Raw genomic sequence first — 24243 nt, 5'->3', positions numbered from 1 at the left:
TTGAAATTGGCTTTACCAGAACACCCAAATGTAAGATGTGAAAATGGATTAAAACGGTAGCAGCCAACAGCTTCTAACAGTCGGGGCATCTGCCTTTCAAATGACTGATCTTTCAAAACTCTGAGTCTAAAGTCACCATTAGCATCATCTTTAGGCCCGGAAACCATGAAAGATGAGTACAGCTCAGTAGAGGTAAGCATACTGCAAGATCAACCAGTTGCACTTCCAATCCATACTCTTTAGAAGCACTGCATTCCTGACGGATTATTGTGCTGCTGTTTCCTAATACTATGGCTAAAGGCAAAGGTAAAGGTTCCCCTCGCAGTTATGTGCTAGTCGTTGCCGACTCTAGGGGGCGGTGCTCATCTCCGTTTCAAAGCTGAAGAGCTAGCGCTGTCCGAAGACGTCTCCGTGGTCATGTGGCCAGCATGACTCAACGCCAAAGGCTCACAGAACGCTGTTACCTTCCCACCAAAGGTGGTCCCTATTTTTTCTACTTGCATTTTTACGTGCTTTCGAAACTGCTAGGTTGGCAGAAGCTGGGACTAGTAACGGGAGCTCACCCCATTACACGGCAGCACTAGGGATTCAAACCGCCGAACGGCCAACCTTTCGATCAACAGGCTCAGCTGTCTTAGCCCCTGAGCCACTGCGTCCCCTTAATAATATGGCTAGTTCGGTATAAATCAGCCTGTTAAACATTTCTTCCCTGCTCCTTCTTCTTATCTTTTGCAGATCAAAATTGTTCAAACCCCAAAGAAAAAGAGGGCAGCCACTAAACTTCCCCAACCCCCTTCCCTCCCATCAAAATAATGATGAGAATGTTTCTCCCTCTTCTCTACAGGAATTACAGTATCCAAAATATCTTGGGCTGTGAGGCAATAAATCCTTTCCTATCTTTTCCTCTTTGTTTTAGAATTTGAACCTATTAATTCTCTTCAGTAAGATATCTTCGATCAAGGTTTATTTACTATTATTTATTATTTCAATCTTTAGATCACCCTACTTCGTAATGATTTACAGCTTATAGACGAAAATAAAAAGAAAATGAATTGTACCAAGAAAAGAAGACACCTGAGGGTGGGAGAGGAGGAGGAGGAGGAGAGGGAGGGAGGGAGGGAGGGAGGGAGGGAGGAAGGAAGGAAGGAAGGAAGGAAGGAAGGAGGAAGGCTGAACCACAATCTAAGTCCATATTTTGGGACAACAACTAAGCAGTCTTTGGAAATTCAAAATATGGGAACAGTAGGAATCTCCGGGGAGCCATTACCAAGAAGGCACACTACTGGGGCCCTACAAGCTGACTCTGCTTAATTAACAGGACCCAGAATGTGGCACTTTAGCTCACTTCATGTACGAATGGAAACATACAGAGATGGATGTTTCCTCAAGTAAACAAGCCTTTGGCCATGAAGAGCTGTAGGTCAGGGGTCTCCAACCTTGGTCCCTTTAAGACTTGTGGACTTCAACTCCCAGAGTTCCTTAGCCAGCTTTGCTGGCTGAGGGACTCTGGGAGTTGAAGTCCACAAGTCTTAAAGAGACCAAGGTTGGAGACCCCTGCTTTAGGTGGCAATCAGCACCTTGACTTACACATGGAAGACAACTGGCAGCCAGTGCAGTTTACAAAGCAGCTGTGACATGTGCGCATACTGTGACATTCCCATCACACCCCATACTGTCACATTCTAGACCAGCTGCACCATGCCTAACTTGCCACAGGACATGTTCCCTAACTTTTGAGAGGGTTTGGGTACCAGAACAAGTGAGCCAGATTTCATGCTTTGGCAGTTTAAATTCACAAATCACGAAAACTTGGGATAAGGTTTCTTCTGCAATTCTTAATGCATACGAGAAAACCTAATTTGGGAGGCAGGGAGTGGAAAATGAGCAAGGTCAAGCTGTTTGGGATTTTGTTGCTATTTGTCAGCAGTTTGTGTTTTTCAGCCCCCACAATGGCATCATTGCCTGCCTACTCTTAATCCTGGAAAGAGGTTGTAGCCTAGCCATGGTTAATTTTAGCCTGGGTTTACATGACACACTGAACTAAACCGCACATCAAACAACCACAAGGAACCGCAGTTCTAACATCTGAACCATCCTGAGTTCAAGCACTAAATTCCACAGAGGTTGGCCAAGTGAAGTTTCTTCTGACTCCTGATTTATCCTTATCAAATCTGCTGCCAAATTGTCCAACAACAGAGGGCGCTCTTTCCCTCGTTCCTCGACCATCAATAAGAAAAAGAAGTTCTTCCTCTTTTATGTAGATCATCAGGAAACAACATACAGTACTGGCATTTGAATAGGGTACACAATGGTACAAACAGAACTATATTCTAAAACTATGGACCGAACAGATCAGTAAACTCTTCCCCAGCTGTCCTCCCCAAACTTCCAAAATGACCTCATTCTAACATCTCCACCAATGGTGGGTTGACACCCTTGCTTTACATTATTCCTTCACTAGCACATGGCACAATAATTAGGATTATGATCCACAAATAATCTAGTGTAGTAATCCTCAATTAATCCTCAATTTACAACCTGTCACTTGATAACTGTTCAAAGCTATGTCAGACTCAAAAAAAAGTTACTTACAGCTCAGTTACAACTTCCACACTACCCCCGTGGTCATGTGATCACATTTCAGACACTTGACAACCAGCTCACATATAGAGGAATTATTGTTGTCTGCACCTCTATAACTGTCTGGTTCAGTTCTGCAACCCAACAAGAAAGACACAGACTTCAGAGGATAATTAGAGCTGCAGAAAAAATAATTGCTACCAACCTGCCTTCCATTGAGGACCTGTATACTGCACGAGTCAAAAAGAGGGCTGTGAAAATATTTACAGCCCCGCACATCCTGGACATAAACTGTTTCAACTCCTACCCTCAAAACGATGCTATAGAGCACTGCACGCCAGAACAACTAGACACAAGAACAGTTTTTTCCCGAACACCATCACTCTGCTAAACAAATAATTCCCTCACCACTGTCAAACTAGTTACTAACTCTGCACTACTCTTAATCTTGTCATTGTTCCCATCACCCATCTCCTTCCACTTATGACTGTAACTTTGTTGCTTGTATCCTTACGATTTATATTGATATTGATTGTTTCTTGATTGCTTATTTGTACCCTATGACTATCATTAAGTGTTGTACTTTATGATTCTTGACAAATGTATCTTTTGTTTTATGTACACCGAGAGCATATGCACCAAGACAAATTCTTTATGTGTCCAGTCACACGTGGCCAATAAAGAATTGAATTCAGTTCTATTCTATTCTATTCTATTCTATTCTATTCTATTCTATTCTATTCTATTCTATTCTATTCTATTCAGGGTGACTTGATTTAGGACTGCAATTATTCTTGACTAAAATTCTGTGGCTCAATTGCGGCCGTAAACCAAGGATTACCTGGGATTAATTTACATTCTAACAATGCTTGCTTTAAAAGACCCACTTTTCAAAGTATATGAGGAACACCAGAGAAATGCAGCATCATAAAGCTGGCACATTAATTTCCCTGCTCTCCAAAGAGGAACATTTGATAAAGCTGTTAAAACAATTCTGTGTCCTCTGTGAACTTGTGAGGCCACTCCTGTAATCCAGAAAGCCTTTTACATCCCCTCAGGGGACAGGCCAGTGTCTTCCCAAGGCAGTGACAAGCTCCCTTTCCGATTTTTGGGAGTTGAGGCCCTTCTGCGGTTCTTGACAGCATCTCTTCTGCTGGGATGCCAAGAGTGACTTACTTATAGCCGCATTAAGGCTGTAAACTGTTGGAAAGGAGCCACTGAGCTGCTTGCAGATGACAAATGAGGTATTCTTCGGAGCAAAACAAGGAAGGAAAATGATCGATCGTATATTCTCTCAGGGTGTTATACATAGTTGAAGTCATGCCTCTCTGCTCATTTTGCCATGATCAATTTTGCTGTTTTTTGTTTTTTTTAATCTCTGTGCTGCTGGCTGAGAACCGGACTTGCTGGCTCCATTAATTTAGATGCTCCAACAAATAGAAGGGCAAACACATACTCATCATCATCAATACCTTCATTTCTGCAACAACGATAAGCTTTTGCAAGGAGCAGAAGGAAGGTGTTTGGGACCATTTCAACTCTCCCATTAGAACAAAGCTCAGCAGGTAACTGGTATTGATGTAATTATAGTTGGTTGGGACAGGGCAATAAGATGGACTTCTTATCTCCCCTCTGGTCCACCATACAGTAATTTGATGCACAATTCTGAGGTGCCAGCTGGCAAATCTTTATGTGGAAGTTGGCTTTCTCCATCTAAACTGTTGTCTTAAAGCTATTTGGCTCCATAAATACCACCAATATTTTGATGGACATGTTTTTAAAGGGATGAAATTTGGAAACCGGCCTTCTGAGATACTCCTGCCCTGAGCAAACTATTATGGTGACTACACTGGTAGGCAATGCTCTTGATAACACTGCAATGAACATGGTGGGCTAACAATCTTTGGTGTCATTGAATCTGCTGATTTCCCAATATTTCCTTCAAGAACAGACTACCCAGTAGAAATGGTAATGTGGAAAAGCATTTCCAGAGGAAACTCTGCAAAGACCCCTACACATGTTTACTAACACATGAACATATGTAGAGATATTTTGGAAGGCAGGGATTTTTTTAAAGATCTCCATGAATTAACTTAAGCTTAATGGCACCACGGCCTAAGGGCCTGTTCTTATTATAGTACTCCAATGTTTACACACGTCTGAATGACATGGGCTTGGAAGTCAATCCTACCAACTGTCAGGCTCTTAAGCTCAGGACTGAAATATCTCAGTCACTTCCTGATATATTCTCACGGGCATTACAACTTTACAAACTACTCAGAAGGAACAATATAGAATATAAGCAAATGATAACCAAGCTGGGGGAAAATACACCCCATTTAGATGATGGAAGGAAAACAGTAAAGAAATTTTAGGTGTTCTCTGCAACAGACATCAAGTGTTGAAATATCCACATGGTTGTCATGGCCTCGTCAGAGTCCAGTTTGTCGGAGGAGGAGGAGGAGGAGGAGTTGGAACTGGGACTGTCCAACAGGAAAGGCATGCCAGGAGCTGAGGATGATGCTACCCCAGACCCCTCAGGCACTGGGGGAGCTGGTCGACCAGGCAGAGAGCTGCCATCCTTCACAGAAACAGGGGAGGATCGGCTGATGACTGGCAGTGCTGATAGGCAGCCGATCTCTTCTGATAAGGAACAATTGTCTATTCCACTTAATCCAAGGGCAAGCCCAGAAAAGAGCTGGGAGCCTACTTGGGTGGAGCTCATCCCACCCATCCTCACAAGGAATACCTGGAGGGAATAACTGAAGGAGAAGCTATGAGGAGTTAGTCTTTGCCAGGAACAATTGTTTGCTTTGGCTTACACTCCCCTGGCTTTGACTCGTGCCTGTTGCTGTTTGCCTTGCCTCGCTTGGAAGATTGCTCTTCACCTTTTGTTTTGGACATAATCGTTCTCTTGTGGCCTGCATTTTGCCTTTGTTTCATTATATGCCTTTGGAATAGAGGTGGGTTTCAGCAGGTTCTGACCAGTTCTGGAGAACCGGTAGAGGAAATTTTGAATAGTTCGGAGAACTGGTAGTAAAAATTCTGACTGGCCCCACCTCCATCTATTCTCTGTCTCCCAAGTCCCATCTAGTCAGGAGGAAATCAGGATTTTGCAGTAATCTTCCCCTGGAGAGGGGTGGGAATGGAGATTTTACAGTATCCTTCCCCTGCCATGCCCACCAAGCCACGCTCACCAAGCTATACCACACCAACCAAGCCACACCCACAGAACCGGTAGTAAAAAAAATTGAAACCCACCACCGCTTCGGAACTGCTTCTTGGCTGGGACCTGTTTCTTCTGCACTGAAGATTGCCCTTCTCTTCTGCCTGGATTCTGCCTTGTGGATTGGACTTGGAAACCTGGATCTTGCTCTGTGAGCATGCTCCTACAACCAGGGCTGTGTATGGGAACCCTTGGGTGGCTGCCTTCAGGGTAGTGTTGTGGTAGAGCCTTACGGGGTCATTGGAGGGCCATTGTCTGGAAGACTGGCCAAGAGAAATAAAGAATTTTCTAGAGGCCTGCTGTTGTGACCCAGGTTCCTGGACCCGGACTCCTGGACTCGGATGATTCAGAAAGTGAGGGAGAAGACCTGGCAAGCCCTGCTTCTCTTGAGCCCTCTCCCTCCCTGGCACCCACTCAAAGGGAGGAGGAGGGGCCGGCAAGGCCTGATTCTCTGGAGCCTTCTTCTGATTTGGCAACGCCCCAAGAACAGTTTTGGAGTGATGCAAGACTGCGCAGACGTGACCGGCGCGCGCAGCAGAAGCAGCATTGGGATAAAGCCAAGTAATGATTGTCATGCAGTGACATCTGCAGAGACTATAAATAGGAGGCGGGACTTCCTGGTTTTTTGTCTTGGACAAAGCAATGAATTTGCGTGGGCAAACTGTATCAATGGAGGGAAGAATATATTCATGAGTAATTCTGGCCTTATCTATAATTTCCTCGTTATCTCCAGAAACTTGGCAGGCCCGTGGGTAGACGTGGCCAGGACATTTATCTATGTAAATTAAATTAGAAAAGGAGGCCTCTGACTGACTCTTTGCTGGGAGTATTGGGGGAGGGAAACAGAACACCTGCCTTGCCTTGACCACCCCCCCGGGTCATAACAATGGTTTAATTCGATTACTCAGGAACTCCAGGCCACTTCATTGTGCTAGGTGGGAAGGATAAGCGGAGACACAGCTCACAGTTTTGGGTGATGCAAGACTGCGCAGACGTGACCGGCGCGCGCAGCAGAAGCAGCGTTGGGATAAAGCCAAGTAATGATTGTCATGCAGTGACATCTGCAGAGACTATAAATAGGAGGCGGGACTTCCTGGTTTTTTGTCTTGGACAAAGCAATGAATTTGCGTGGGCAAACTGTATCAATGGAGGGAAGAATATATTCATGAGTAATTCTGGCCTTATCTATAATTTCCTCGTTATCTCCAGAAACTTGGCAGGCCCGTGGGTAGACGTGGCCAGGACATTTATCTATGTAAATTAAATTAGAAAAGGAGGCCTCTGACTGACTCTTTGCTGGGAGTATTGGGGGAGGGAAACAGAACACCTGCCTTGCCTTGACCACCCCCCCGGGTCATAACAATGGTTTAATTCGATTACTCAGGAACTCCAGGCCACTTCATTGTGCTAGGTGGGAAGGATAAGCGGAGACACAGCTCACAGTTTTGGGACCCACTTTGGCAAAGCTTATGTGGCAGTCTTGTCCCTAAAAACGGCCATCGCTAGGATTGTTGAAGAAATGCAGAATAGGATTTCAGTGCTTTGTGGACCCTGCCTTCAGTTCAACATCAAATTGATCATACGGAAGACAAAATGTGCAAGAGTGGTCACCATCTTTTAATGGAGGTAGCAAAGCTCGGATTTTTTTTTGAAAAGGTAGTCCTCGACTTACAACAGTTCATTTAGTGACCATTCAAAGTGGCAATAGCACTCAAAAAAGTGACTTATGACCATTTTTCACACTTGCAGCATCCCCATGCTCACGTAAGCAAAATTCAGGCATGTGGCTACTGACTCATATTTATGATGGTTGCCGTGTCCTGGGGTCATGTGATTAACTTTTGTGACCTTCTGACAAGCAAAGTCAATGGGGAAGCCAGACAGCCATGTCACCAATTTAACAACTGCAATGATTCACCTACCATAAAAATTGTGACAAGAAAGCTTAGAAAATGGAGCAAAATTCATTTATCAATGTCTCACTTAGCAACATAAATGCTGTGGTCATAAGTTGAGGATTACTTGTAGTAACTTTAGGAGAATTAAGCATTACATTTCTAGCATCCACAACTTGGAAAAGCGCAAGTTTTCTATTTCAGGTGGCCTGCCTGGTTTGCTCAGTTAAATGAGTGCCAAAAATAGGTGCCAGAAGACCTCCAAAAATGCATGGCAAATTGCATTTAACAGATGTGCAGTAGCCATGGAAACCACTGACTACACAAAGCAAGTAAATACACATATCACCTACAATTTGATTCATGCTGCTTCTGCTGCAATTGTTGAAAGAATCCTTATAAGGGAGGCTTGTGAAAAATCTTGCAGGATGGAGAACGCCACTAATGTTGCTACAGAAACATTTAAATGATCTCATAAAGAAATATATGGGTTGGCATAGAATTAGAATAATATATGGTCCTTGGCGTAGAATTAGAATAAGATTATATTGGCAGAAATATAAATCGTATAGAGAAAAATGGCGCTTTGCTTTTGATCATACAAAAACATAACCAAAAGGTAGTAGTGGGTTACTAAATTTTGACAGTGGATTTGACTGGAGCAAACAAAACGAGAATCTATCCAACTGCTAGAATTATCTTTGAAACACTGGATCTATTTATGTGGATTTCTGACCTCTATTGATGTGGAAATTACAATGGAATTTATTCTTTGAACAATGAAAGTCTTAAGCTGAACTGTAGCAGAGCTGAAAAGTGCTAGTTCTTTTAGGAAAAGAATCAAGCAATTGCTTAAAGTTCCACATAGTCTAAAAATATCTAAATGTATGTTTGTCAGCATATCTTTAAACAATTTGGAACACACTTTATTGCAAGAAAGACTTATGGCAATCTACAAGATGGTCTCAGTTCTCATTAATGGGCTAAATTGCATATTTGAAAGGTGTTCCTAACTCCCCTGGAATTTTATGATGATTACTGAGGATTTATAAAGAATTCTACTTGCATTGTGAAACTCTTGAATGATGTCAGTGGAAGACACCAGACAAGTGCTATCAAAGAAAGATAATCTCAAACAGATTGCTGTGATTCTTCAGAAAACTTTAGATCTCTCTACAGTAGAATGAAAACAAGGAAAAAATACTGGCTTAATGACCTGACTCGGGGAAGTGCTGTGTCTGTCTTCATATAATTTGCCTATTAGAGCAATATGTCTAAGGGTATGTGCATTTGTTAATCTATCAATATCAGCATCATGTTTTAAATAAGATTTATTTCTCAGGAAACAATTAATAGACGAATCTCTTAATTATCATCAGATTCTCATATTGCTAAATATAAATTTAGGAACTCAGCATAATAAAAATATAAACATTCAACAATGTTGGTCATTTTTGTACGCATTTTTCTAGGGTACCCATCTTTTTCAAGCAATTTTTAATACAGTGTTTTTATGTACCATTTATAATTTCAGGTTGCTTATAGATCGACGCAGTAATTAATAGAAGTCAGCGCAGAACTGCAAGTGTTGGAATGGGGGAGATAAGCGAGTAATATTGGTTAAAGGAGCCCACCCTTTGCCAAGTAAGAGAAAGGAGACAAATAAGACTTCCTTGTGATCAGGAGGCTGAAGGCAAAGAAGTCAATGATTCCCACTAATGTGCACACAAACCTCTTTAAATAAATTGACATGGGAGAAGAGAAACAAAGCATATTAGCTCTACAAAGTGCCCATGTGATGCCATCCGCCAACTCTGAAGACATCCTCAAAGAAACTCAGATTCTCTAGAATAGAATAGAATAGAATAGAATAGAATAGAATAGAATAGAATAGAATAGAATAGAATAGAATAGAACCATGCAGTGTCCTGGGTGGCAGTAGGAGCATCAGATGTGGCTGGAGGTGAGACTGCTTTTCCCAGAGGCCGAACATTTTGCTTAAAACTTAGGGTTGTCTGGAGGGAGGGTAAGTACAAAAATTTGTAATGGGGAGGCAATGATGTCCAGAGGTCGGCTATGAATATGTGAAAGTGGGGCAGAATTATCTGCTTACTCCTACATGTCTGGGGAAGGGTGGCTTTTAAAAACAATGCATAACTTATTTTAGAGCTCCCTTTTTTTTAAACCCACTTTAGAAAACAGGAAACTATGCCACCAGTCAGCTGTGATCAACTGCGATCAGAGGTAAGTTCAGTGGTGTAAACAGCCTTAGGGATTGATTCAGACAATCAGTATCCTGAAGTCAACAATGTAAAACTTACCGCAGGAAGAAGAGCACTTCCCCACCTCACTTCTGGGTCAGGGGTGAGTTCTACTTACCTTTACTACCAGTTTGCAATGGGAGCGTGCATGTGCAGAAGCTTTTGCGCATGTTCAGATCGTACCTTATGACGTCCAGGCAGGTTGGCAGCAGAGGTGGGTTTCAGCAGGTTCTGACCAGTTCTGGAGAACCGGTAGCAAAAATCTTGAGTAGTTCGGAGAACCGGTAGTAAAAATTCTGACTGACCACATCCCCATCTATTCTCTGCCTCCCAAGTCCCAGCTGATCTGGAGGAAATGGGGATTTTGCAGTAACCTTCCCCTGGATTGGGGAGGGAATGGAGATTTTGCAGTATCCTTCCCCTGCCACGTCCACCAAGCCATGCCATGCCCACCAAGCCACACCCGCAGAACCGGTGGTAAAAAATTCTGTAACCCACCACTGGTGGGCAGAGCCTCCCGCCACTTTTACTACCAGTTCTCAAGTACCAGACAGAACCAGGAGCAACCCACCACTGTTCTGGGTGCCTCAGTCAAGTATCCTTCCACGCCCATCAACAGAAGGGACTTCATTTGGAACACCATCAGGGTTCTTAAGCCTCAGGAAATATTCTCTGTGGGGAACAGCTGCTAAATTAAGAAGGCTAAGTATGCTAGCAAGCACTTCCAAACAGCATATCAGCTTACAAGTCTTCTTCCAGTAGAGGTGGTGAATTGGGGATTTGAAACAGCTTTCCGTTTTAGGCAAGCACGTTCATATTGATGGTGTCTATTGAGCTGTGTGCTTTGTAATGTGAGATATCTTTTATTACAGCCAGATGCAGAGAGAGGCAAATGTGAAAACCAATTGTGAAAGCCAATCACCACGACAGGCAATCTGCAGGCTTAAAATAGGATACTGCTTTGAGCCATAAGCACAACTGCGAGGTACACATATTTCCTTTTCAGCAGTCATCAAACAGAAATTCATAAAGGACTCTGAATGGGCTTCACTCTGGAACAGAAAAACAGGCAATATGCTGCTTATTGTGTCACATTTCATCTTTCAGACAGGACAAAGTGCCACACAGGCCCTATCAGTATTTGTAGTTGCATTTGCATATACAATTTTTATCTCATTTTTGTTTTTGCCTTAAGGAAGAAAAAAACTAAGTTAGAATAAATATAACAACGGCGACCATATTTTCATGCAAAAAATAAAGACAAACCTGAAAAAGAGACAAAAAATGAAAAAAAAAATTTTTAAGTTTATGTTTGAAAAGCAAAGCCAAGAAAAACTTTACCAAAAAATGCATTAAAATATTTGAAATCAAACTGTACACGTAAATCTATGTTTAAAAAAGATGATTCAATTTCCATATTTTTCACATGAATGTGAAAGATGGTGTTTTAAGTGGTAGCTTTTCTACAGCAAAAAGTTAAAAGTTGGAGGACCAAAATAAAGGACAAAAATGATTTTTTTTTTTAAACAAATAAATAAATCTAAAGAACAGCTTTCTGAAATAAAGGACTGTCTTTTATTTTAAAAAGCCATCCTTTAGATTTACTTATTTTGGGATGTATGGTCACTGAAGATATAACTCAAACTTGAGAATCAAAGTCTAAAATCTGGCCAGAATATTCCATCAACATCATAATTGCAGCAAATTGTTTGACTGAGTTTTCTCTTAAATACTTTTGGAGAAGAAACATACCGCAAAACAAATGTGAGAAAAGCATAACAAGATTAGGAAACAGTTTAAATTCACTATCAACAGACAGACTAACCTTGTTTTTATTTTAACTACAGTACTGCAAACCTCAGGCCCTTCTATTGATTCAAAGAGCTAGAGAGATGGGCCCGGAGATCAGGTGGATTTGCTAGAAGAAAGGCAGAAGTACTGGACTTATAATGCCAATGACTTTAACAAATCCTGTGCTTGCTTTACTGTAGTTAAACATTGCACAGCTATGTCAGAAAAATAATTTGGGGTTCCAACTGGAGCCATGGTTGTGAAAGAATAAATAAAAATGAGATCAAGATAGCTGTGAGGAAAGAAGAAATATTTCTTCCTAAAAACAAACAGTTTATTTTTAGAGGCAGCTGCAAAAAAGTGGGGTACAGTGGCAGACCTTTATAGGGGAAGCTTGTCCAGGGTATGGAAGTGTCTACAATTCAAGGGTGACACTTGAGGAGTATATGTGTGTGTGTGTAGGTATTTTTATTCTTGTGAATATGCAGTTCCTCTGGGATTTAATTAACTCTGTGTTTGATATGTGGATTAGGTCTGAGTAACCTATTTGGGGGTTTGAGCAGTGGTGGGATTCAAAATTTTTTTACGACTGAGGTTCTGTGGGCGTAGCTTGGTGGGCGTGGCAGGGGAAGGATATTGTAAAATCTCCATTCCCACCCCACTCCAGGGAAGAATACTGTAAAATCTTCACTCCTTCCCCACTCCAGGGGAAGGTTATTGCAAAATCCCTATTTCCTCCTGATCAGCTGGGACTCGGAAGGCAGAGAATAGATGGGTACGGGGCCAGTCAGAATTTTTACTACCAGTTCTCCGAACTATTCAAAATTTCCGCTACCGGTTCTCCAGAACTGGTCAGAACCTGCTGAATATCACCTCTGGGTTTGAGGAAGTTTGTTAATTTTAGTTGATTAACTTAATTTCATCTTGGCTGTTCATTACCGGATCATTTTGGATTCTGTTAACATTTTAAGAGAAGATGGAAACAGTATAAAGAATACTAGGATACGTAACTTCTCACAGCTTGAAGGAAAGATTTGTTCTCTTTTGGTTTTGGTGATGCCTATTTCATAACAAGCCCTGCTGAAGTTATTAATGTATTAACATAGAACAGACTATGTTCTATGACTAGCTCAGACTAGCTAAGCAAGAGTAAAGAACTTACTCTGCTATTTTCATATCCTTCTCCTGCGTATTGGCACTGCAAAAGCCAGAAAGCATTGCCAGCATTCTCCAATGCACATACCCTGGTGCAGCAAAAGCAGTTTGCCAGAGGTAGCCATTTCTGAGCTCAGCGAGGGAGACTGTGTGATACATTGCCATCAATCTGATTTTGATGAATTAGCTGATGAATTAGCTGAGGAGGAAGTTATTTTCCTGCTGAAGGTTTCATCACTGGCCAGAATGTGGCTGAATCCTTACTGAGAAGAGGAAACCTGGGAGGTACCATTATCTCATCTACAGCTGCATGAAAATGTTTAGGCATCTATGGTCAAAGTGTACATTTTAATTATTTTCTCAGTGAACAGAAGTCGACATTCCGCAGCGTGGTGCCAATCCATCTTTCTGCAAATCGAAATGTATATTTGCTATTTGTGTGCAGTTGTATACAGATTCAAAATATTAAAATAGTGATTATGATATGTCTGTAACTCAGGATCACCCTTCCAGTTAACTGAGGGTGGTTGTTTTTTTTTTTTAATTTGTTTACTAAAGCTGATTCACTAACTAGACTTATAATTAGCCAGGTGAATACAATTCCACAGGTGAACAAATACTCTGACACTTTTAACTTCTCAGGTTCTGATGGTTGTTTTTATCTACTTTGGAATAATATGCGTTCCTCTAAGCAGGCATCTAAGGATTTGAAAGTCAAGATAATTCATTCTTAAAAAGCAGGCAAAGGTTATTTTAAAATCTCTGAATGCTTTCATAGACTAAGTTCAGCATAAGAAACATTTTTTAAAAATTGAAGTTACATGGAAAGGTTGAAGTTAAGGCAAGATTTGGGAGACCGAGAAAACATATGCTGGAAAAGTCTGAAAATTAGTCAGATCTCTAAAACAGAACCAAGGATTATGAAAAATGATCTGCTTGAAAAATTAGCTGGTACAAGAGTAATGGGTCCTTAATACAGCATTGGTCATCTAACAATGATCTGCATGGGAGAATTTATCAGAAAGAAGCAAACTTTTTATCTTGATCTTATCACAAAAGTCATTGTTTGAGATATGCAAAAGAAAATCTTGATAAGCCTGAAATATTTTGGAAGAAATATTAATATTAATGGGTAGAATGACCTGGAGGGGCAGGAGGAATTGACCACAACTGTCAGATAAAAGCTGCTGGAGTCCAGGATAAGAAATTAATGTAAGAGAAGCCTCCTCTTAGTTCACATGAAGATAAAGGGAGATGGGGGGGAAGTGCATTCAGACTTGACCAATCTACATGACATGGATTTCCTAGTCTGGTCAGTCTTGAATATCTGGTAGCCATCAGCATTCAAGTGAGATCACAAGCACAAGAAGACACTTGGAGAAAAAAGGGGCAACATATTTCAAGAACAAGAAAACCTTGTCAACCATTAAACAGTTGTATAGGAACCAATGACACAGGAAAAATTGTATGGAAGGAAGGAAGGAAGGAAGGAAGGAAGGAAGGAAGGAAGGAAGGAAGGAAGGAAGGAAGGAAGGAAGGAAGGAAGGAAGGAAGGATTCAACTGTATGAAGCTGTTGAAATTCTAATATTTCCCAGACCACAGAAAAGCAGAAGCTGAAACAAGATGGGTGGTTTAGCAAGAGAACAATTCAATATATATCCCCAAATCAACCATGAAATACTTAAGAGGAAAGAAAGAACACATTTATGGAATGGTATTTAAAGTCCCTAGACTTGAATATTATTGGAAATATGTAAGGAAATCTCCAACCTACAGTTTATATAAAGACTCATGACATGTCTCTGAGCTAGAGGAGTTCTGTAAGGAAGAACTGGAAAATTTCCAAGAACCAAAATATAAAGGCTCCTAGCTGAGTATAGAAAACAGTTGAAAGCTTTTATTCCTGTCAAAGGAGGTGTTATAAAATTCGGAATTCTGTGCCTGCAATGTTTTGCTCCTGGTTATCCCTGTTGCCTTCATACTTAAAATCTCATTCATGGCTTTAGTTCTGTTTTATGTCATACATTTTGGGCTGTTTTTTTTTTTTTGTTGTTCTCTTCATGTGAACACATGAGTTTTGAAATGTGTTTACAGTCTATTATGTGCTTCTTATGACTTTGAACTGTATTCAGCCTTGGGCATGGTCTGCATTCCTTCAGAGAAGCAAGTGAAATGAAAATTCTAATCAATTGAGAGTCTGTCAAATTCACTAAGTTCAGATTCCAATATAAGCATGGCATGGGCTCGGGGAAACTCATAAAGTGAAGAAATTATATGAAGTTTATGATATCCGAGATTTTTCTCTGGCTTTGATTAAAACTTGATCCAGAGGGGAATTCTTGATTTCACTCACACTCTCCCCATGGTGGCCATTCCGAATTGCTTTCACGGCAGCTAGAATAGTGAACCCAGTCGTAGGTGCTGCATTTTACAAAAGAGACTGACAAATTAAAGCATGTCTAGAAGACAGTAAGGGACCTGAATGAAAAACCTACCTGGGAAAGTTAGAGACACTGAGGATATTTAGCCTGTGAGAGACATGATAGTTCTTCTGATAGTCTTGATAGTCTTCAAATATCTGGAATATATCATATAGAACAGGGTTCTCCAACCTTGTCAACTTTAAGACTTGTGGACTTCAACTCTCAGAATTCCTCAGCCAGCTTTGCTTTCAAGAAAAATTACATAATAATAATGGACTGTCTGTGAGCAGTGATTTAACTGTTTGAATCTGTTGCATTGGCTATTTCAAATCAGGGTTTGGTTTTTTTCATGTATAATTGTAAATAATATACAGGAATGCTATATTTCTACCAAAAAATAATTGCCATCATCATTCAAGTACAAACAGTGGTTAGTTAACTGTAGGTGATTCATCTGATAGGTGCTTTGTAGAGGTTTTTTTTTTTTAATTGTCTAAGGAATTTTTCATTTCAGGTCTTTTCAAGCACAGTGTTCCTCTCTCCAAAGTTTTTGGGCCAACTATTTATATTTTGATTGCTTCTCAGATCTTCCTTTTCTAATTATTGGCTTCAAAGGCTATGGTTTTTATGTTTTACTTGTGTAAACTGCAGAAGCAGTTTTTGTTTCGTGGATTTCACATTTCTTTAAATACTTTGGTTTTTCAATGTCTCCTGATGTTCTGCTACCTTGAAGTAAATAATGAAGACTTTAGAGATCTAGTTTTAAACCCATTGCTTGGGGATAATTTGTTGCTCATTACCTCCTCTAGCCACAGCAATTTTGTATTTAAATCTAAAAAAAAAATAGCATAACATTTGTGCCACAAAGCAGGATTTCGTACCTCTTCTGCAACCCAACAAGACAGACACAGACTTCAAAAGATAATTAGAACTGCAGAAAAAACAATTGCTACCAACCTGCCTTCCATTGAGGACCTGTATACTGCATGAGTCAAAAAGAGGGCTGTGAAAATATTTACAGATCCCTCACATCTTGGACATAAACTGTTTCAACTCCTACCCTCAAAACGACGCTATAGAGCACTGCACACCAAAACAACTAGACACAAGATCAGTTTTTTCCCGAATGCCATCACTCTGCTGAACAAATAATTCCCTCAACACTGTCAAACTATTAAGCATTACTATTAATCTTCTCAATGCTCTTATCACCCATCTCCCCCTATTATGATGTATGACTGTAACCTTGCTCCTGGTATTCTTACAATTTATATTGACTGTTTCCTAATATGATTTGATTGCTTATTTGTTCCCTATGACTATCATTAAGTGTTGCACCTTATTATTCTTGACGAATGTATCTTTTCTTTTATGTACACCGAGAGCGTATTCATCAAAGACAAATTCCTTGTGTCTCCAGTCACACTTGGCCAATAAAGAATTCCATCCTATCCTATCCTATCCTATCCTATCCTATCCCCTTCCATTCAACACTTTTTCTAGTCAGGCACATCTATAAGTGTGGGGCCAACCATAATTGAATCCACATTTCTTTGAATATGTGTAACAACCTAATGTGTGTATATAGGGGAACAGTTTCAATCCATAACTATACCTGTCATTTTGGCCCACTTGCTTTGCAAGTCAGTTCTGCTGCCATTTTTGAATAGTCCCAGCAAAAACCTAAAGGAGAGTGGCAGTGTTAGGTTGCTCCCGGTTCTCTCCGGTTCTATGGAACTGGTAGTAAAACCGGTAGGAGGCTCCGCCCACCCGCCATGACATCATCAAGGGGCTTCTGTGCATGCTCCCGTTGTGAACCAGTAGTAAAGGTAAATAGAACCCACCCCTGGAGAGTGGTCATTAGGCAAATCAATTAATAAACAAGTTTTATTCCCAAACTGAAAAAGAAACACTGGGAACAAAAGGAGTCAAGAAAGAAGAACGTTGCAGGAAAAATGTGTTCTAAATTATTCTTTCTACTTTTCGGCAGTTTCCAAAATACTTTTTTGACTCACTGAGAGAGGTGGGTTGTATGAAACAATAGGGAACATTTGTTACCCTGTGTTTAGAAGTGTCAGTCTTCGTGTTTGAGTAAGGTCATTTAACTGCTGTGACCTTTCATTGTTTTTTTTTTAAAAAACAAGGAAAAGAAAAAATTGGAGGCAATTAGGGAGAATGGATGAACCTGAGTGAAAAAAAAATGGCCTTGATTTGGAATGGAAAGTTGTCCAAAGCAAAACAATAAACAGCCATAATATGCTATCGTCTTGCAATCTTATACATACGTATCCTTGGCAAAAAATTAGCTCTTATGAATACAGAATGGAACAAGAAAAATATAAGGCAGATAGAAGCTGCCTGAGCTATGTGTGCAAATCCTGAAAAAGGTTTGTACTGAGTGTCTAATTATAGGGACGGAAGCAGCATTTTTATTTTAAATTCACTAAGTTATATTGTAAAGTTCTTACAATTAAGAAGGCAATATGGGGACAGTGGGAAGATTTTCTTTTAATGACCCAGATTAAGAATTCTGTAAAATTACTCTAATAAGTCTCCCATGGAAATCTCCAAATCGGGAAGATCATAATCACCTGCCCAATCCCTTAAAAATAAATCACACAAAAGAAAGTTACTGCTGGTCACTCAAAATCTCAATCTGACGATTAGGGTTCATGTTTCCAAAACCATTATTAGAATCCTAGATGGCAGCTATCTGAGAAGCCAAAACTATTTGCTTCTTATACAAGGACCCAGATTGTTGGGGGCAATAGGCTGACTCTGTAAACTGCTTAGAGAGGGCTGTGAAGCACTGTGAAGCGGTATATAAATCTAAGTGCTATTGCTATTGCTATTTCTGAATATTTCTGATCAGATTTGGTTTCCAAGCACCTTCCTACCTGCCCAATAAGCCATTCTACAATGACTGGGATAGTGTTTGGAAGATTTAGGGGTACAAAACACAGCAATTAATATGTTTACAATAGCAGAATCATATGATGCCAGAGTAAAAAGAATTGCTTTGCTTGTTTTGCAGGTCTGCACTTCTCTCTAAAGCCTTAAATGGCTGCTGGCCTAATTGCATCTTCCATTATGAACCTGCCTGGCCATTAAAATCTGCAAGAGAGCTTTCTTTCTGACGCATAGATCTCTATGGATCTGGATCTCTCAAGTCCAAGGTCGATACTCTTAGTTTGGTTCAACATTGCAGCTGGATAGCTGCAAACCAATATTTTACACAAAAAGCCAACATCTATGTGCTAATCCCGTGATAGCGAACCTATGGCACGTGTGCCCAAAGTGGCATGCGTAACCATGTCGCCTGTCATGTGTGGCGGCGCCTGTTTCTCGTCTGGGTTTCTGACGCACATGCGCGCATGATGCTCAGCTGGCCTTTTTGCATGCAGCAGTGCCGGAAACTAGAAGACCTGGTCTTCCATTTTCCTGCATAAGCATGCGTGCCGGCCAGTTGATCATCATGTGCGCATGTGCACCAGAAACCTGGGAGAGTAGCTGGCTGAAACTGGAAGTTAGGTAGTTGAAACCGGAAATTGGGTAGTTGAAACCGGAAGTTCATTTTGGGGGGCACATGCTCCTCTTCCATGTTACAGCCCATATGAGCGCTTATGCGCTGCTAACCTATCTGTTGTGACCAAGGCCCAAGTAGTGATTACTAAACACAACTTAAAAGAATTCTACCATATTTAATTCAAATGTACCTGTGTAGGGACTGCTCACTTACCCGATTCTATAACCAAATGAAATAATATATATTGCTGTAGAAAACAGAGAGCAGCTCCTTTTCTTCCAGCTCTCTTCTTAGAACCAGAAATATATGTACCGATCTTAGACATTTTGTGCCTTCTAAGTAGGTCACCGTCACTGTTTAATGTCATAGTGGGCTATTGATAAACCTTTATACCTGCAGAACGACTGGAAGTTCCTCTTTCAGAATCTGTTCTGTGGTGATAACACAAAAGAGCTTCTACTAAAATATTAGTCCATTTTAATTCATCAAATTAATTAATTTCCAGTGAAGGAAACTTTTGTACACAGTCATCATTTTAGAAACAGAAAAGACACCAAAAAGACAAGGTCTTTGGAAAGAGTTATTTCCACTTTTCCTAATTTTTCCCCTTCTTCCTGTCAAAAAGACAAATCCTCAGCAAAATGCTTTTCTACTACCATATATTGCGAATCATCTATTGTGCCAAGCAATGGGGGATCTTATTTAGTTTGCTTAGGAGTAAGCATTTTGCAAAAGCTAATTGTAACTATAAATGCAGATGAAGCAAGCTAAGATACGCCAAATATGACAAATATTTGTTTTGTACTTGGCTCCTGATGTTTCATTAAGAGTCTGCAAGGAGCAGAATTTGAATCACATCTTTTTAGTAAATTTGGACCCTAAATATATATCCATATTAAATGGATACCCAATTGAATTTTTTTAAAAATGGATTTCAAACAACAATCAAAGGTTGCATATTTGAACAGTCTCTGAAAATAAGTATTTTAAACAGTTTTTAAGAAATTGTATTTTTTTCCTCCAAGTCCTGCTTATATCCTTTCCTTTATCCATCCATAAACAGTGTAAGAACAAAATTAAAAACTGAAAAATCTCTAAGGCTTAGTTCTGAATATTATAACTTGTTAGTTAAATCCCTATTAAATACTTATAGGATATTAAAGGAATTCACGGAAACAAAGTTAATTGGTAATAATCCCTAAACTAAATAAGGATACCCAACAAGCAGTATTATATATTTCTGTTGCATTGCTAAATCACAATAATACTGCTTTTCAGCCAAATAGTTAACCAGGGCCTCTGGTGGCTCAGCAGACTAAGTCTGTCTGTTATTAACACAGCTGCTTGCAATTACTGCAAGTTCAAGTCCCACCAGGCCCAAGGTTGACTCAGCCTTCCATCCTTTATAAGGTAGGTAAAATGAGGACCCAGACTGTTGGGGGAAATAAAAGTTGACTTTGTATATAATATACAAATGGAGGAAGACTATTGCTTAACACTGTGTAAGCCGCTCTGAGTCTTCGGAGAAGGGTGGGATATAAATTCAAATTTTTTAAAAAAAAACATTTATTAGCTATAATTACTAATGCAATTCAAACAGGGTTTGTTCCTAACAGAACTACATAGATGATTCATTCTGAAGAGTGTTACATAAAATTTATTATGCAAAGCATACTGAATTTCCTCATCTCTGCTTTTTACATATGTTTTTGAAACATTTTATATGATTGAAAATGTTTTTTTTTTGAGTTGCTAGTTATTAGAAATGGAATTTTGTTACAAATTTATTCTACTATCAATTATCTAGTACATTCAGTAATTAATCTGAAATATTAAAGTGAATTTAAGCATTTTGTATTATTAGAATGATTCAATTACCATGGATATAAACAGAAATGGCATTTGTCTTTCTTTAGTTAGAGCTAAGCTATTTTATCTGGATGCTAAGCAGCTAATTCAAGCTTTAAAAAACCCTGTTTAGAACTATTCATTAAAAAATTGGATAAAACAAAAACATATTTAGGTTTCTAAACTCTTGGGTTTCTCTTATTTTATTTTTTTGATCCTTCACTATACAAGTATGAGAATAAATTTAATCAATTCAAGAAATTTATTTAAAACATTTTTATGCCTCCCCATCTTAAGACCACAACTCTAGCAACAATAAAAGCCAGAGAACAATTAGAACAATACACCCGGGGGAATGGAGCCAGTGACCTAATTATAGAGAGTAGACCTCTGAATTTCTTTTGCAGGTAGAATGAAAACAAGCTCCAAACTATTTTCAGACAAAGCAAATCACTTTTTTTTACAAATCATACCATTGTATGATATAATATTTTAAAATCAACTAAAGTTTCTTTGAAAGTCTTTGAAAACATTGGAAACCAGGTATAGACTTAGAACTTGCTAAATCTTTTTCAAATGTTGTATGATCTCCGTTTTAGCAAATTATCAAGTCATGACAAAGAGCACTTTATCAGTAGCATTAAATTCTATTAAACTAATTTTAATCTTTCTACATTGTTTTGGTCAGAATGTAAACAACTTGGCACAGGTTTTCATTTTTTGGCAGTGATGTCCAATTAGCCACATATTTTAGTAAAAAGTTTGGATTGAAAAGGAAAACTACACAACAGCCTTTTTTAAAGGGAACCCAAGTGGATTTACTCCCTGTATTTCCTACAATGGATAAAAAGTTAGCATAAAAACATGAGGATTAGCAACCAGGATTGTTATTGTAAAGCACCAAGGACACAAATATCGTTGCTGCGAAGGTATATAGACAACTTTAAAAAGAAATTGATTTTGTTGGTGTTTTTTTTTTTAAATGTCTTACAAGCAAAGGATTTTGACCAGAGAAATATAGATGCTAGTTCAGCAAAATGCTACAATTTTGTGCCTCAACAGATTCTGTTTTAATAAATTCTGCACAGAAATCCACATCCAACCCAGGAAACCATTCCAACATGGAGATGCTGTTAAGAAACCAATTATTCAAATTGTCTCAGCACAGGGCTAAATATAGTGAATCTTGACTGAGTAGGAAGCTCATTTTACTTGCACCGAGCTACAGTGTTAATTGACAGTGTGGGTGTCCCAAATATTTACCATACATGTCTCTCACAGCGGAACTAGGTACAAATGAAATTTAACAGGAGTTCACCTATCCCTATTATGTTATTTAAAGTACAACAAAGCTTAGGATGATTATCTTAATGTGTCAGCAGGATTATAGATGTAGATGTAAATACAGATGATATACAGATGATATAGACGTATATGTGTGAATGTGTATATATGTGTAAACACACACATATACACACACACATACACATTCACCCTCCAAGCTTCTTAAGGCAAAAAGTAAATGTAGTACATAATTGTTGGAAGAAATGTCCATATGGGTTCAGTTCCAAGTGGGGAGAAAGACACTGGAAAGATGGTTTAATGGTGGACAGCACCACCTGTGTTTTTTGGGTCCTGGGCAAAATGAGCACATGGGTGAGAGAGAGAGAAAGAGATTTATACCTTCTGCTCCTGTGTAAGAGCAGGTATCCTGATTGGTTGTCAGACTCCCATGGGGCCATGCAAGGGTAACGTTGTAGGTTGTCTTGAGTCCAAGGCTTGGTTGAATCTTGCTGGGTGATGAGGTAAGAAAGCTGATCCTATCATGTCCTGAGGGTGAAGGTCTTAATCCCATCATCCTGGAGCTAAAGTGGGGGGCAGAGAGCTGCAGGGAGTTGCTTTGTCTTTAAAAGCATGCTTCTCCTTTTCTCATCCAAGGAAATATAATATTCTGCCTTTTTAATATTTCCTAGATTGCCTTTAATATTTCATTCTTCTAGGAGAGGAGTGGATGGTCACTTTCTACATAATGAAGGCTCAATGTTGTTCTTTAGTTCTAATTTTATGCATAATGGTTTCTCTATAACAGTGATTCTTAACCTGTTCTTCACCATGGACTCCCTTTAAATACCTTTTGTGGCCAATGATCCCCCCCACAAGACTTATCTCAAGATTTGAATCATAACAGTTCTTCAAGCCTTCGTGGACCTCCTGTAACATCATCCTGCCCCCTCCCCCCCCAGGGGTCTGCAGAGCATAAGTTGAGCACCACTGCTTATGTTTCTGTTTTACATCAGTGGAGCAAAACTGAAAAGGAAAGAAAAGTGATAGTTCATGTGGTCTTTCCAATATGTTTGTCTCACTTTTGCACTGGCTGGAAATTTCAGACTAGCACTAAAGCATCATTAGGAAGGGTCATTTAACATAGGAATAAATTAAAAGTTTTAGTATATTTTAATACATTAAAGAACAATCCACAAAGGGTTTATTTGCACAGCAGAAATTCAGAGATGAAGAGAAATTCAAACACTTCCAATCGGTAGCGCAATTTTCTTGTAAGAAATTAAGGTGTGCTTATCCTTTAGATGAGGGGTGTCAAACTCGATTTCATTGAGGGCCACATCAGGGTTGTGTTGACCTCGGGGGGCCGGGTGTGTGGGGCCAGGGTGAGCATGGCCAGCTCGACTTCACTTATGTCAGGGGTACCTGTGGTGGCCTGAGCACCTTGAGTTTGACACCCCAGTTTTAGATATAAAATTACAAAAAGCAAACAAAAAGAAACACGAAAATCCTGACAATGCAAAGTAAAAAGAATAGTGCAGCCCACTGGTCATGTCGTTTGACATTATTGGAATTTATTTTGTTTTGTTGTTAAAAAACAAACCTTCCCCCTCTCACCATAAAATATTTTCTCAGCCCTGACCTAAGACACCGAGCAATATTTCTTCACAGCAGAATCTTCCTTCTTTCCTACCCTTTTTTTTTAAAAAAAAAAGAAGCTGTACTTTGAATCGAGCAAAGCCGGGCCCTGTGACTGTGCTTATTGGTTTAACTCATCACAAAGCAAGACAACAAAGAAAAAGTTATTTCATTCCGAAGGGAAGAGTTAAATCATTTTTGTGACTTTTGAACCATGGCTCTTACTGCTGTGCAGAAATATTATCCTGTGTGTGGTGAACAGAGGACACATGCTTCCTTGTGAAAAAGCCCCAGAGCAGAATATAAATGTCTGCGGTGCCTGCTGAGCAAAAAAAAAATAAGAGCTGCAATGAAGAAAGGGCAGATGTATTGGATGGAGAAAAAGGTTGAGGGCAGATGCTGAAGGACAATTAAGAGAAACCTGCGGAGAAACACCTGCTGGATGACTGTTACGAGGCTTGTATGAACAAAGTACTCCACCTTTCTATGGGGCCTGACTTGAACTCAGCCCATTACCTGGGGAGAGAAGAGAGTTGGTTCCTCAAGTTGGAAAGTCTTCCTTTGAAGGAATGAAGTGGGGGTGGGGCAGAGACTACACAAGTAAGAAGTTGACCATAT

This window comes from Ahaetulla prasina, chromosome 1, assembly GCF_028640845.1.
Source record: "Ahaetulla prasina isolate Xishuangbanna chromosome 1, ASM2864084v1, whole genome shotgun sequence".
Lineage (NCBI taxonomy): Eukaryota > Metazoa > Chordata > Lepidosauria > Squamata > Colubridae > Ahaetulla > Ahaetulla prasina.
Note: the sequence above shows the minus strand (reverse complement) of the source record.